The sequence below is a fragment of the Castor canadensis genome, chromosome 17, assembly GCF_047511655.1.
Source record: "Castor canadensis chromosome 17, mCasCan1.hap1v2, whole genome shotgun sequence".
Taxonomy (NCBI): Eukaryota; Metazoa; Chordata; class Mammalia; order Rodentia; family Castoridae; genus Castor; species Castor canadensis.
Genome location: NC_133402.1, coordinates 21,576,977 through 21,588,187, shown reverse-complemented (window position 1 = coordinate 21,588,187; position 11,211 = coordinate 21,576,977). Strand labels below are relative to the sequence as shown.

General features: G+C 54.1%; 1 protein-coding gene across 1 annotated transcript in view; it reads left to right on the top strand.

Annotated features, from left to right (window-relative positions):
* Nucleotides 1-311: 311 nt before the first annotated feature.
* The window catches only part of Scnn1b (sodium channel epithelial 1 subunit beta), a 47,126-nt gene continuing 36,226 nt past the window's right edge, over nucleotides 312-11,211 (top strand). The window contains exon 1 of the mRNA XM_074059694.1: nucleotides 312-394. The gene's annotated coding sequence lies outside the window, so the exon portion shown is untranslated. The remainder of the gene's footprint in view (nucleotides 395-11,211) is intronic.

Sequence of the window (11,211 nt, the reverse complement as noted above, 5' to 3'; positions counted from 1 at the left end):
TGGCGCAGGCGCGTGGTGCAGAGTGCGTGTGTGCGGGGACGGTAGAGGAGGCCTCTGTGCATTTATTTGGAACGTTCGGGGGTCCGTGTGCATATATTTGGGGGTCTCTATGCGCATATTTGAGTGAGTATGGAGTGTCGTGATGCTCGGAGGGGACGTGAGGAGTGTCCCGGACGTGGCGCGAAGGGACGAGCGAGGGCGCAGGACTGGAGCTTGTCCCTGCCCGGCCCGGGCTGCAGGTACGATGCAGGTGGCGGGGCAGGCGGTGACAGGTAAGCTCCGCCCGCGACCTCCCCGCCCTCCGCCTCCGCAGGTCCGCGCTCCTCGGTGTCACAGCGCCACCGTCACTCAGCCGCCGCCGCCGTCCGCGCGCATCGAGACGCCGCCGGAGCAGGTAGGACAGCGACCCCTGGGCGCGGCCACGCGCCCCAGCCTCAGTTTCTCCGGGAGGGCGTTTGGGCACCGGTCTGCGGTTCCCCGCGCGATGCCGGGACCTGGCCTGGGCCGAGACGGCTGGGGACCGAGGGTGACAGGAGCTCGGGGACCGCGGGGGAGGCGGCAGTGCCCTCCTCGCAGTGAGCGGGGTCAGCTGCTGTCCATGAGGTGACAACGATGTGCTGGGCGCCGCTGGCAGTGTCCCCACGACGTGGACTCTCTCCTAGTTCGCGTTTAAACGGGGAAACTGAGGCTCAGAGAGCGAGGACGGCCTCGAAATCCCGGTGACAAGTCGCTGGTGCCGACGGGAGGCGGGGACAGGGATGTGGCCTCCAGGGGTCCGCTGTGGGCGGTGTGGGACGCTCGGCCCCGTTCCACCGAGATGCTGTCCCCAGAGTGTCCTGTCGTAGACGGGACAGACGCCGGGGGCGCGGAGCTTGGGGAGGAAGCAGCAGAGCTTTCCGCACCCACAGAAAGGCAGAGGGCAGGGGGTGGAAGGCAATGCTGGCTCTGGCATTGTCCCTGCAGTGGGGCTCCGAATCCCCGAGGACCTGCCTGTTGTCCTGTGGCCCAGACCACCTCGAGTGACCCGACCACCTGCTCAGCTATTTCTTTCTAAGCGGGATCCAAGAGGAATCCTGGGATCCATGCATCCCTGCTGCCTCTAAAGCCTTCCAGGCCCCACCTCCCACTGCCCAAAGTTTAAGCCATCTTTGTATCTGGGGTATCTCTTCTAGACTTTTTCCAACACCTGCACAGTCATATGGATGGCCCATGGACATATGGAAAATACCGGCACTGAAAAATAATAATAATTGTTAAAAGGTCTAGCCAGGCCGGTGCCCACACCTGTAATCCCAGCACTGGGGAGGCTGAGGCAGGAGGATCAGGAGTTTAAGACCAGCCTGGGCTACATAGCAAGATCCTGTCTCAGGAGAAAAACGAGAAGGTGTAATCTATCCTACCACCTGCAAGTTGGCGTCTCAGCTAATTCTTGGACAGCCGTCCACATTGTTGTGTGCACACAGAGCTCATTTATTTAGACTGCAGGGTTTCCACCACACTTTCCTTGATGGACATCTCCCTAAAATTTTGGGCTGCTTTTTATTTCAGATTCTTCTCTAGGTTAAGTTTAATTTCCTGTTCTTTGTTGTAAACTAACTTCAGGGATCTGAAAGGGGGAATGAGAGCTCTTCTTTTCCCTGGCACATACAGAGACCCGTGTATGCACATACCTATGTGTGCACAAGCACACATGCATAAGACACAGTAAAACACACATGCACAGGCATGAGCACCTCTTTTCTCTCCGAGGTCAAGGACAAGCCCCAAACCCCTATGCCTGCAGTTTCTGCAGAGCCCAAAGACTGGGACTGAATCAGGCCACAGGCCCCATGGGCAGAGACTCCATCAAGCCCCATGACCAAGGCCTGCCCCAATGCCATCCCCACCTTCAAGGGGCTAAGAAACATGGACTGACAGAGCAGAGTGCTCAGGGCCCTGTTAGAGGGTCACAAACTCTCCAGGTCTGACCATAGTGTAAGGAGGGTGCCTGGACCAAGTGATAGGACCATCAGAACTTTTCTGGGGTGCTTGTTAACAGTGAGGGCTACAATCAGAGATGCTTGCTATAATCTCAGCCTCCCAACTTCCCAGCTCAAGCAGTCTCCTCCCCCTCTCTGTGTCACAGCTTTCATCTGTCAGATGGGTGTAATGATAATGGCAGTCTCCCCACACTGTTGCATAATCAGTGGGATGGTGCAAATAAAATGCTTCCACTAAACAGGAAGTCTTGTCCTGGACAGGGGGACCCAGAGATGGCCCTGGGGTGGAGGTGATGCTCAGAGTCACCACTGGGAAACTTGGCCATGCCCCAAGTGCTCAGAGTCCTGAGCTCACAGTGCAGTCTGCACATGCCACAGCACTTGCAAAGGGCCTACTGTGTGCCTGGCCCTGAGTGAAGACGTAGAAATGAAGTGAGCTCAGGTGACACAGAAGTCACAAAGAGAGCCTGTGGGTAGCTTTTGTGCATCACTTATTCCTCTTAGGATTTTAGATTAGTCTGAAGATTTTTTTAAAGTGGGAGATGTTGCATAAAACTCCCAATTTCCTGATCCTCTTGAGAATCAGAAAAACTGGAGCCACCAGACCCAGCATTCAGCTGTCCCTGGGCAGGGCAAGGGCAGGCACCTCCAGGACACCACGGCCGCCATCCCGGCTCATAAGAAGCAGCATAATATAAAAGCCAACAGCAGAGCTCCCAGCTGTGACACTGATTAGTTGTATGCTCTCAGCTACTTGTGTAGTCTTTTTGTGACTATTTCTTTGTGTGTAAAACAAGAGTAATGAATTGCACTGGCCTCAAAGGATTGTGAGTTTGAGGCCAACCTGGGCAACATAACAAGACCCCATTTCAAAAAATAAAAGTTAGGGGGTTAGGACTGTATCAGCCACAGAGGGCTTGCCTGGCATGCTCAAAGCCCTGGGCTCATCCCCACACTGCAAGAAATAAAATAAAATGTGCAACAGCAAAAGAAGAAGGACTTTGGTGTCAGGTTTCCTGGCTTCCAGTCCTTCGTTCTGCCTCTTCTCGGCCTGATGATCTGACCAAGCCACTTTACCTCTCTAAGCCTCAGTCTTCCAACCTGAAAAGGGGACTGTCAAAGAGTGCCAGCCTCACAGCCACCCGCAAGGACACAACTGCTTTACCCACACACACAGTGTGCTCTCTGTGAGTGCCCAGGGCATCGCAGCTGGTCCACATGCCAAAACACACAGGTTCCAGGGAGGTGCATGCCTACGGACTTGTAACAGCATCAAATCAAATCAGTGTTTCCAAATGCAAATTACAAAAAGTTGAGGCTGGCAAAATCTTCTTGGCTGTGAGAAGACATACAGGATTTGATTTTTTTTTTTTTTTTTTTTGGCAGCACTGGGATTTGACCTCGGGGCCTCAGGCTTGCTAGGCAGGCGCTCTCACTGCCTGAGCCATTCCACTAGCCTAAGCTGTAATAGGTTTGCTTTTTGAGATGTGGCAACTCTTACCCTTACCTACGTGGATTTGATCCACGCCATGGTGTTTATTAGCTGTGTGACTTGGGCCAGCTACTTTAACATTTCTGTGTTTCAGTTTGCTCATCTGTAAACCAGATGAGAAATTTTTGGGCTTGCCTGTGCAGTTTGTGGGTTCCTTGATGTCCCTTAAGGCTCTGAATCACAGCTGGAAGACACCACTTGTGCTCCCTCTCCCCACGTCACTGGAGGGTCCCCTCTGCCCTTCTCGATGGCTTGCACCAGTGGGAGGGGCTGGTGCGAACTCTGGGGCCATTTGGTTAGTGAGAGTCCACGGGGACCTGTCGGGTCCAAGGCTGTGGACTTGAAGGTGGCATTGGAAGGATTGTTTTCCAGAGAGGAGAAATGTGAAATTTCATACCTTGCGCGTAGGAGCAACAGGGGACCTGCCTTGCCCCGGGCTGCCTGGGCAGCCATTCCTGTCCTCCAGTGACAAGGCCAGGGTTCAGGTGTTCATATCTCCCAGGTCCTTAGTTCTGCCTCAGACAGGCCATTTGTGTAAGTTTGTGTGATGGAGGAGTCCAGGCGGCGCCGGGGCGGATCGGGGCTTGGCACCCTCAGGCACCTGTCACCTGCGGACAGGATCACAGGCAGATGGTACCAGCCAAGAGCACTGCAGACCTAGCTCAGCACGCAGCCCTGATCTGGGTACCGCTCTGCTCTGGTCCAGAAAGGCAGCTGGGTCCTTGACCTACAGGAGAGGTCAAAGACCAGTGTGGGGCCGAGGGACCAAGAAATTAAAGGGCACGAAGATGGTCAGTTGCCAGAACAGGAGCCTGGTTGAACCTTGCCCGGCCCTGACCCGAAGGCCCCAGAGGACAGAGGATGGCTCCCAGCCAGAAGTGGTGGTGGATCCTGGAGCTTCAGGGGAGGACACACAGGGGCTACAGACATATCTGCTGGCATTGGGGCAGAAAGATGCCTCCTTGGTCAGTGCAAAGCACTTTCTCTGCAATTTATTCATCCAACAAACACAGTACTTCCCCAGTGTTCCCAGGAACCGAAACTGGAGGCCAGGGCTACTCATTTTTTCGCACTGCAGTCCAGCTCCCAGGAGATACTCAGCGAAGGTTTGTTGAATGAATGAATGATGGTGTGTGCACATAGTGGCTCCCAAAAGCCACCTCACCCCACCCACTGAGCCCAATCCCACCCTCCCTATGAGGGCCTGAAAGAATAGGGCTGTGTTCTTGTTGGACCGGAGGCTCTAGTCTGCTAAAAATGCAACACTCAGCTCATCCAGGGACCATGGCCACCTGGCCTGGGAACTGTGTTATTGACCTTACACGCGGGGACTCGCTAGCCTTCATTTCTCTTTCAATGCAAGGTGTGGGTCGCCAAGTAAATGCTGATGGTTTCTCCCTTTGAGTGATGACAACGGGCAAGGGGGTTATTTTTACCTCTTCATATTTTGGTGCTGGGGATGGAACCCAGAACCTTGCACACGCTAAGCCTGTGCCCTACTACTGAGCCACACCCCGGCCCCCAGGCAGTGTTTTCCACGTATGCACTGCACATGAGCACAGGCGTGTTGTACGTGCTTTACTGAACGCTGCTAACCATTGGCATAGGTACGATTACCATCCCCATTTACACACGGGCTCAGAGAGGTTAAGCAACTGGCCCAGAGTCACACAAAGCCAGCAGATGGTGAGGCTGGGATTCAGTCAGGCAGTTTGAATGCAGTCTGCTGTTCACCCCACCTGCCTTTCCTTGGCTTCCTGGTGTCACCTGAGAAGTGATCGTGGAAGAGTGGAAGGGTTTTCCCTGAGACACAGCTCTCTAAGTCTTTGGTTCACCTGCAGCCAGGTGTGAAGTTTTGCTTTCCAATCTGCCAGGAGTTGCCTGGATCACTGTGTGCATGAAAACCCCGTTCTCCCCACCAAGGGGACAGCCAGTGACTGTGATTCTCATCCACTTTCCTTTGGGGCACTGCAGCGTCAGCCTCCACACCTCCCTGGATGGTTTCCTCCAGCCTGGTGGCCTTTGGGGACTGGGAGCCCACAGAGGCCACCTCGACACTGTGCCAACCTGTCCTGGCACAAGATTGGCAGTGTGCAGCCTGAGCCAGCAAAGGTGAATTTCAGAGGCTGGCAGGAAATAGAGACCTAGAAGGAAGCAGAGGGTTCGAGGGAGGAAAGGACACCTTCCTTCCCCTTCCCCTGGGGTTGGAGGGCGAAGGCATTTAATAAGCCCAGTGCAGTGGGCGCTGTCTTGCAAATCCCGCTGACCCAGCACAGTGGTGGGCAACAGCAGGGCAGGTGGGAGAGGGGGTTCTGTCTGGGTGGCTGCTTAATGTGCACACAAAACCCTAACAGATAGCGGCCCCATTACCCTCACTACCACCCTCATCCCATCCCCACCTGCAATGTCGTGCACCCATGTGGCATCTCAGACCCAAGGCCCAGCCTGCAGACAGGGAGGCAGGCTGACAGGCCATGACGTATCATCCCCTAGAAAGATGAGGAAGAATTTGGGCTCTATAGTCCGAAAGACCCCAATGTCATCCCCAGCTCTGCCACTTTCTAGCTGTGTGATCTCAGGCAACTGACCCAACCTCTCTGAACAAAAGAGGCCTGGTCTATGACCCGGAGACAACCACAATTCCTGCCTCTGAGGCTTACGGGAAGGGACAGTGACTGAACTAACATAGGGAAAGTGCTGGCACTGGCGCAGGGCCTGGCTCGAATCATAAAAGCAAAACAAACACACACAGGAAAATCCTGCCTGGGGGAGCAGTGGGGAGGGCATAGCTCAGGGCGTCTGGCTCAAGTTGGCTCCCAGCAGCCCTGGGGTTCAAAAACCAGGTGCTGCCCAGTGTGGGAGTGAAGCGGCTACAGGCAGCACAGGAGAGACCACTCAAGGGCCACCGCTTTCTTCCCGTGAGTCCAGGGGGACGTCAGGGAGAGGAACCCCCGCCTGCCACAGGGCTGAGGCTCTGAGTTGGAGCTGTCAGTTGTCACCTGAGAGATCAAGGAGCTGGGTCCTGGTCCAGGCTGGATGAAGGAGATCCCAGGAAGAGTCAACTGCTTCCCACCCTGTCCCAAAGCTGCCAGTCCAGGCCCCACCATGTGTGGTAGGGCATTTCTTTCTGGGCCCTTCTCCCGTCCTGGTGATTTTGTTCTGCACAGCAATAAAGATGGACAGCCAAGGTTGCTCCTTACCTCCAGCCTCCCAGTGCTGCAAACTTCACAAGTGTCACTCGCACAGGCTACATATGAACGCTGCCTCAAGAGTTGTGCAGTGCACACCCTGCACAGCCTTTCAGGGCAGTTCTCCAGCCTCCTTCTTCCCGGAGAGGCTGGAGAACAATCTTGGGTGCCACAGCTCAAGCTGCAGCTCAAGGCAGAGGAAGTCTAAATGACACTGAGGTGCCAATCAAGATCCAAAGAGCCCAGGTTTGCTGTCCAAGAGAACCAAGCAGGATTGTTGCTGACGTTGAGAAAGTTGTGACTGGGCATTGTGGTAATGGTGGCAGTTTGTCCTTAATAAGATGACAGGGAGACAGCAAATCAAAGAAATGACAAGAGCAGGCTGTAGAGTCAGATGTGGACTCAGTGCTGCCTTGCCACTCTTACTGTGTGACTTGGGCAAATCACTTGACTTCTCTGTGCCTCCTTTTCATCTTAAAAAGGTCAGCGTATATGCTAACACACATGGAAGGATGCTGGCTGTCCCCATCTTGTAAAGTGGTCATGAAAAGGAAACAAGCCTGTGTGGGTCGAACACCAAGCACAGTGACTGCTGTATGATACACGGTCGCTTCATGGCGAGTCCCAGAGAAATCCACAGACCAGGGGTGCCTGTCGCCTGTCAGAAGGCAAGTCTCTGAAATCCTGCCACTGTCACAGAGGAATGGAGACCCAGGCTGCAGGCTGGTGCAGAGTCAGACCCAGTCAATGCTTGGTTGACCTTCCCAACATGACCTTGGCGTCATTTAATACAGCCACGGCTTGAAAGGCGGCATGGGGCCACTGCGCCCCAGATTCAGGAAGGAGGACACGGCCTGCAGCCTGGACCTCCAGCCTTCCCTGAGTCCCCCAGCCCGGGGCCCTGTGACTGATCGATGGCACAGGGCCACCTTCAACCCGCCCTGTTTCCTGCAGCCTGTGAGCTAAGGTTGCAGGAAAACATTCAGAGAAATGTTGGAAAAACATTCAGAGAAAAGTCGTATTTCATGACATGTCAAATTATAGGAAATTCAAAATGCAGTGTTCCTGCCAGGCATGGTGGTGTATGCCTATAATCCCCACACTTGGGAGGCTGAGGCATGAGGATGGCTGAGGATAGAGAGACCCTATCTTAAAAACACAAAAAGAAAAGGGTTAGGGGCACAGCTCAAGTGGACGGTACGTGCAAGGCTTTGAATTCAGTCACCAGTACTGAAAAAAATTAAAAAATAAAACCAACAAAGTCACACTGTCGTGGCGGGATCGAGGACCCACCACTAGACTCCGTGACTCACAGAACCTAAAATATTATGTCTGACTTTTCACTCAAAGTTAGCCACCCCAACCTTAGCCCAGTGGGCCCCAAACTCTGCAGCAAGTTCGAACTTCCCGCAGGACTTTGTAACAGAGAACATGATGTTCATACGGTCATGCAGTCACTCTTGTCTTCTCCACGTCTGCAGAGGCTCCACAAGGCGATGGGTTTGGAAACCTGAACCTGCCCTTCTAGAGTCCCTACTGTGTGCCCCTTGCCCAGCCAGTGAGGCCTGCCCCTTCCCACCATCACAAAGCCAGCCCTGCGGCTAAGGCACTGTTCCTGCCCCAAGGCCTGAGGGCAGGTCCCAAGCTGCACCCCTTGAGCCCAGTTTTATGGAACCCACACAGCATTTTTTCCCTGGAGAGGACACTGAGGATGGCGACCAGGACTTCAAGTGCGTGCTCTACCAAAGCCACACGCCCAACCTAGCAACTTTTAGATCTTTTTTTTAATAGATGAGTTTCAATTTATTTATTTATTATTATTTTTTTTAGCAGCGCTGGGGTTTGAACTCAGGACCTCATGCTTGCTAGGCAGGCCCTCTACCACTTAGGCCATTCCACCAGCCCCAACTTTTAAATCAGCAAATTTCACTTTGGTGGTTAAGTGACTACATTTCAGATTCTCCCAAAACACAGGAAGCACTAGGCACCATCCCCGCCCCACCCCAAAGCCCACATTTCCAAAAGTTGATGGAATCTGACATGACTTCATTTTGTGATGTCACCCGCCTAGTCCCCAAAAGCATGTGAGTGTGAGATCCTGCCTTGGTGCCAAGGAGCCCTAGGCAATGGACTCAATCTTTAATGCACACACAAGTCACCAGGAGTCTGGGGAAGACCCAGGCCTGGCTGGGGGACAGCTCAGAGGACAGTCAATGTCTAGTGAGGGCAAGGCCCTGACTCCATCCCCAAAACTACAGAAACATAAGATGGACACTGGCCTGTGGGTCAAGTGTCAGCAAGTTGAGCAAAAAAGAGAAGCCTCGGTCGGCCCTCAAGGTCCATGGCCTTGAGTTCCTGCAAGGTGGAACTCAACAGTTTGTCACAACCAGATGCTGGAGAGCCAGGTCGGTCCTGGGGACCTGACTTTCTAACAAGAGGGCTGCTGCAGCCCTGGTCCAGAGACCAGACATTCAGAAGTGTCACCCTCTGCTATGCACTGTCCGACTCAGTGACCCTGACCTTTGGTGGGGTCTCTGATGGCCCCAGAAGACAGACTTTTGTTCTTTTGAGGACAGACTCCAGCTCCCAGCCTTGGCTGACTTCTCCAGCCAGCCACTTTTCTGACCGGCCCCGAGCGGTTTCCTCAAGTTCAAACCCACAACACAAAGACATAACTGGAGCACAGAGAAGACAGTAATTCTATCTATTCCCTGCCAACGCTTTCCCCATCCAGGACCACAGCATACCAGGAGGGGGTCTCACGTGAGGCACCCCAGGGGGCCCTGCTCAAGGGCACCGAGCCCACCAAGCCCTCAGCTCAGGCCTGATGCCCCCGGGGTGGGAAGGGAAGAAGCATGTCCCCTCCCCCAGAGAGCTATGGCCTCTGCAGCTGCAGGGCAAGCTGGGCCCAGCCACCCACCACAACTGCCTTGAGCAAGATGACTGCCCAGGCCAGGCCCAGCTCCCCAGAGCCCTTGAACTTGACCAGATCTGCATGGCTGAGCCTCAGGAGATCAGAGATTATGAGCTGTCCAATTCTCTTGCTGGACCCTTGGGAGGTGGGCCCTGCCGCCTGGGGCGGGGGCGGGGGACACTGCTGTCACTCTCTCTGCAAGCCAGGAGGAGCTCCCTTGGCTGGCGGGGAGCAGAAAGCCCAGTCAATGGGGTGCTAGCAGGGCTGGTGCTCACTGTCCATCTCCGATGGAGCCTTCGGGTCCCTCAGGCAGGCGGGAGGTTGTCAGGCAGGTACCCTGGGAAGGGGGCACAGCCCTGCACCTACTATCCACGCATGGCAAGGTGACCTTGGGTGGCCGTCTATCCTGTGAAGCAATGGTTCCTCCCAGGACTGACTCAAGCACTGATTAAACTGATGTTGCAACCTGCCATGACGGCTCCTGGCACATGCTGGGTGCTCAGTGACGTGTGGTTGACAACAGTGTGACAGCAGATAGGAATTAGGGTCCTCTCCCCGTTCCCTTCCATGTGTCCTACGCACAAGTTTTCTCTGCTCAGAAAAGCACGTTTTTTTGTGTCACTCAAAGCTTCTGTTCTTGGATAATAAAATGTATCTGAGACCAAAAAAAAGAAGCACCTTGTGTCTACCTAAGTGAAAATAAGTAAATGATCAAAGCTGCAGTGTTGGCCCAACACTTACAACCCAGCTGAGCAGGAGGGTCATGAGTTTGAGGCCAGCCTGGGTTACAAAGTGAGACCCTGTCTCGAACAAAACAACAAACATATATATGAAGATCAGAGTGTCACATACCATCTGTAAGTCGGACATGAGGAAGGACGTGCAGAGCAGGCGTCTAAATATTAGTTTCCTTCGAAGGTCGTGGAGCCCTTTCCTCTGGGAGAAGAAAAGAAGAGATCTGTCTCTGTCACACCAAGGTCATTTCTCTGGATTTGTGCCCTGATTGTCCCAAACCCTCGCCTCAAGAGGTAGCCCTCAGCCCCCTCTGTCCCCAACCACTGGTCCCTCCTTTTTTGGGGTGGGGGGTGTTGAACTCACGGTCTCACGCTTGCTAGGCAGGAGCTCTACCACTTGAGCCACTCCGCCAGTCCATGGTCATGTCTTCCCTTTCTGTCTTTCCAGTCAGCTCAGGCTGCTGTAACAAAATGCCAGGCCAGGAGGCTGTCACATACAGACCTTTATTTTCCTCACAGTCTCAGGCTGACGTCCAAGGTCAAAGGCACAGGGCTGGCTTCCTTCAGGGGCCTCTCTCTTTGGCTTGCAGATGGCTGCCTGTTCACTGTGCCCTCAGTCTTCTCCCTGAGTCAGTGTCTCCCTGGGGTCCCTTCTTCCAGCCTGGCTCCTCCTCTTACAAGCTCAGCAGTCAGATGGGAGTGAGGTTTACCCTAGGCCTCACATTTAACAATCACCCTTTAAAGGCTGTCAACAAACAAAGGCACGCTGAGGCCTTGGGAGTTAGGGTCTCAACACAGGAATTGGGAGGGGGAAGCGACTCAATTCAGCCATAAAACAGCTGCGAGTGGTGGGTGGCTGGAGGAGGACACATTTGCTTTTCCTCCCTGCCCCCAGAAGGTGACA